The sequence below is a fragment of the Alosa pseudoharengus genome, unplaced genomic scaffold (assembly GCF_046254945.1).
Source record: "Alosa pseudoharengus isolate Yale_2024_CS ecotype anadromous, Long Island Sound unplaced genomic scaffold, YU_APseudo_1.1 YU_APseudo_1.1_scf_21, whole genome shotgun sequence".
In the NCBI taxonomy this organism is placed as follows: Eukaryota; Metazoa; Chordata; class Actinopteri; order Clupeiformes; family Clupeidae; genus Alosa; species Alosa pseudoharengus.
In genome coordinates this window covers 13,403,469-13,408,468 of record NW_027468674.1, presented here as the reverse complement: position 1 = coordinate 13,408,468, position 5,000 = coordinate 13,403,469, and positions in this window count along the sequence as shown.

Below are 5,000 nucleotides of genomic sequence, written 5' to 3'. Positions count from 1 at the left end.
TATCACCATTAAAGATTGGACCACCATCAGCTGGTCCGCACAGTCTGGTGCCCAGGCAGGCCCATTGCCCACTACCCCTGCCCTCTCCTCTCCTGTCCTCTCCTCTCCTCTCCTGCCTTACGCTGGTGGGCGCGGTACTGTGGCGTGTTGATGTGGGCACACTGGCACGGCGCTGGCGCTCTCTGTCTCTCTCTCGCGCTCTCGCGCGCGCCGAGCGGAGCAGATGTTTTTTGGACGCGGGCGCTGCCAGGTTCACGGCGAAATGGTGCTTTAGAGGCCATTACACAGCTCCTCTGATGACACTCAAATAGCTATCATTACACAGAGCCCCGCCGAGGAGAGGCTGCTGTCAGAGGGAGGGAGAGAGAGAGAGAGGGAGGGAGGGAGAGAGAGAGAGAGGGAGGAGTGGGGAGAGAGGGAGGGAGGGAGAGAGAGAGAGGGAGAGGGAGGGAGAGAGAGGAGTGGGGAGAGAGAGAGGGAGGGAGAGAGGAGGGTGAGAGAGAGAGGAGTGGGGAGAGAGGGAGGGAGGGAGAGGGAGGGTGAGAGAGAGGAGTGGGGAGAGAGGGAGGGAGGGAGAGAGAGGGAGAGAAAGAAAGAGAGATAGAGGGAGAGAGGAAGGGATGAGTAAGAGTGAGGGAGAGAGAGGGAGTGAGGGGTAAAGAGTAAATTAATGAATGAGGGAGAGAGAGAAAAGTGAGTGAATGATTGAGTGGAAGGGATGAGAAGAGAAGAGAGAGGGAGGGAGAGGGAGAGAGAGAGGGCAGAGGTGTGGGTAAAAAGACAGAGAGGAGGAGAGAGTAGAGTTTAAAAATGAACATTTCAGAGTTAACAGCCCCCAGCACTTTCTACCCTATTAACTGCCATGCAGCTATTTCCCTGCACTGTGGGGAACAGAGCGTCCGACACCCCCAACCACCCTCCAACCACACACACACACACACACACACACACACACACACACAACCGCCCTTTTGATACACACACACACACACACACACACACACACACACACACACACAACCGTCCTTTTGATAAACACACACTCACACATACAGACATACAAACCACCCTCCTAACACATACACACAGATAGATACAACAAACCTGTAACACACACACACACACACACACACACACAGCTCACATCATCTGGAAAATGAATACAGGTGCAACATTGTCTTTGTATGTTTGTGTCATTGACCCCCCCCCCACACACACACACACATCCATTATCACCTCTCATACTTCCTCTTTCACAATCAACCTGAGATTATTTTCTTTCACCTTCTCCCTCGCTCTCTCTCTCTCTCTCTCTCTCTCTCTCTCTCTCTCTCTCTCTCTCTCTCTCTATTTCTCTCTCTATCATTTCTATACTAACCCCCATATCCTTCTCTCAGTTGCCACCCTTCATCCTGTCATCTGTCATCGTCAACAGTCATCACAGTCTGATTTCTATTTGCCATTATCTCTCTCTCTCTTCTCCTCCTCCTCCTCTCCCCATCTCTCTCTCTTCTCCTCCTCCTCCTTCTCTCCTCATATCTCACTCTTCCCATTCCATTCCCCGCTCTCCTCTCTTGTTCGTTCAACACCTCTCAGTATGTTTCTTCACCTCTCTCTCTTGTCAGATATTAAAACCACCTCCTTAATTTTCCTCTCCTCTCTCTCCTCTCCTCTCTTCTCCTCTCCTCTCCTCTTCTCTCTCCTCTCTCTCCTCTCCTCTCCTCTCACTCCTCTCCTCTCCTCTCCTCTACTCTTCTCCTCTCCTCTTCTCTCTCCTCTCTCTCCTCTCCTCTCCTTCCCTCCCATCTCCTCTCCTCTCCTCTCTCTCCTCTCCTCTCCTCTCCTCTCCTCTTCTCTCTCCTCTCCTCTCCTCTCCTCCCCCGGACTGCTGTCCTCTGGTCTCTTGTCCTTTTCCACTGACTGAGTCCGTTTGAGGGGGCAAGTAAGTGCATGAGACAGCGGTTCTGTGCCTGCTAGTCTCTCTCCTCTCCCTCCCTCCCTTTCCACACACACACACACACACACACACACACACACACACACACACACACACAGAGTCTGTGGTCAGTGCTGGATATGACATTGACAGGATAATAGGTATCAGACCTCAGACAAACACGATTTTGCCCCTAATTCTGTTTGCTTTGCCCCGGCTTCTTTTTTTCACTCTTTTGCTCTCTGTGTCTATCATTACTTCCCCTGTCCTTATCTGAAACACACACACACACACACACACAAACACAGAGTCTGTGGTTAGTGCTGGTGTCACACACACACACACACACACACACAGAATTGGACATCTGATACAATATTTTGTTTCTAAAAGGAAAAATACTTAAAATTAAAAAAAATTCAAATCACACAATGAACATAATATGTATTGCATGACAGCATGAACAGTTGCTGTTATCATTTTGAGGGTTTTGAAGCGAGTAGTTTCACAGTCAGAATTGGCCCCACACCCCCCTGTGTCTAATACAACAGTGGAGTATTATTCAGCTTTACATTATTCATGGAGGGTAAGCGGAGAGGGCAATCTCCGTCCGTTGCAATTCCACACATCGTCAATAGGTGGCAGTATTGCTTTTTCTGACGAGGCCCTCACCAAAAGCAGCCTTCCACAGCCGCCTTTTTGAGAAAATAAAAGATTAATGCTCGGTTTGTCAGTCGTGGTGCCTCTGTGACTGTGAAGATAGAGGGGTAATACACTCTTAACTATTTTTAATCCGCGTTTTATTGCCCCCATGCAAACGGGGCCTTTTAAAGAAGTAGGCTATGAAATGGAGCCAAAAACGCACCAGCGTCGGGAGTCCATGGATGTTACCTAAAACACAACTGCAATTAAACTTGCTTTGCTCTTTGAGATCAAATTACCTGCACCCATACCCGTGCCAAATTTGGCCATGGTGTGACAGTTCGAACTAATGGGATCATGCTAATTTAACCTATATTAGGCTATCGCCTTAAACTGTGGGCTTAATAACGACTAATATGTTTCATAGGCCTATTTGTGTATCTGGTCACATGCGAATGAATGTCAAATGTAGAAAACAGAATGTGCATATCTTGTCTTCATAATCTATAGCCTACTTTATGTCGTTCACACGAGCCATATAGCCTACCAGTGGTTATCATTTTGTCCTGCATTAGGCTAATTTGATTTAATCATCTGCACGAAGATCAGAGATTTCGCTCAGCAAGGCTTGTGTTTTGTGTGATAACGTGGTTTTGCCAATTAAGAAAACTGGCAGTTTTTTTTAAAAGAAAAGAAAAATAACTGAATGCTGTAGTAAAATTGCAACACTATAAAGGCACTCCTGTTATCTCCCAGATTTTGGTACCTAAATAGGTTGTGCTCAGCTGTTTGGAGCGAGTCCGAAACATGTGCACGGAAAGAGTTAAACATCTTTGAAAACATGATGAATAGACAACTGTATGAAATTGTCAACCAATCAGTATTGAGATTAACACCTTCTTCTGTACTGATTGGTTAGAGTGGATTCAATGCATGGCCGCTAATATGGAAGCGACTCCAGACCCACGTGGGGTATTTGATTATAAAACGTCTACGATTGGCCAATATCACAAACCAAAACTCCACCCAATCCGTTGTTGAGGATGTGATTGGCTTAACTGTTTTCATGAGGCCTCGCCTTTTCCCTTGTTCTCTAGTCGACGGAAATACCCTCTCGCGAGCTCCAAGTCAGCGCGAGCGCCCTCGCCTCGTCGCCTCGCATCCATCAGGCTGCGTGTGAAACTAACACGGATCTGACATTTTGCGCCGCACCTCTAACAACCTTAATATGATTTCTTTTAAAAACATGATTATTTGATATGATATTTAACTTAGTTTTTTTCCATGCCTCGCCACTGTCCGACCGGCTTTCTCTCTGGCTGCTTCGTATTGTTATTTTATTGCACTGAGGGCTGTTCCATCCTTGCACACCTCCGTGCTATCCTCTATGCCATCACACCGCGGACTGCGCAAGCGAACGCTACGTGACACTGAAACAGCTGTGTAGTTTTTTTGGGGAGGAATATTGTCTGTCTAGACCAATGCCATCTACGCAAATCATTGTATTCACTAATCTATGTTAATGTAAAGCATTTCAAGATTGCATTGGACTCATGTAGTGCCCATGATTCTATATTGTCTTGGATACATGGATTTATTAACTAGTATCTCACGAAATGCCAATGTGTATTTTTTACACATAGTTTTATATCTAAACATACCATTAATGTGTAGGATGAAATCCATGAGCCTATAATGTCATTCTGTAGACTATTAAGCTAGTTCTCAAGCATATCCAAACCCACCCTTGGACCATTAGCATTTAAATGACCTTCCACTATTAATTAAATTACTAATAATTAACAAGTTTGAGAACTTAATTAAATATCAAATCTATCTATTTATCTGTCTGTCTATATGTCTGTGCGTCTGTCTGTCTGTGGGTTCACCCATCCTTTGTGTGGCTGTCTGCACGCCCTTATTCAGTGGGACAGCTCATCTCAACAGCCCCTACTCAGAGGGCAGTGGAGAGTATGGAGGATAAAGCCCATCTGCTGAGATGGAAAGAGAGAGAGAGAGAGGGAAGGAGAGAGAGACAGCATTCAAAACGACCGATGGAGAAAGAGAACGTCCCGAGAGAGAGTGAAAGAGATAGAAAGAGTGCTCACACAGCCTCTGCTCTCTCTCTCTCTCTCTCTCTCTCTCTGCTCTCTCTCTTTCTCTCTCTCTCTCTATTCTCTCTCTCTGCTCTCTCTCTTTCTCTCTCCCTTGGGAATGCTCTCTTTCTCCATCAGCCCAAGTCTGATAGTGGGATTCTATGTGTGTGTGTGTGTGTGTGTGTGTGTGTGTGTGTGTGTGTGTGAGCTGCATAAATGTGGAAGTGGTCTCTCTCTTTCTGTGTGTGTGTGTGTGTGTGTGTGTGTGTGTTAGGTGTGTGAGCTGCATAAATGCTATGTGGAAGTGGTCTCTCTCTTTCTGTGTG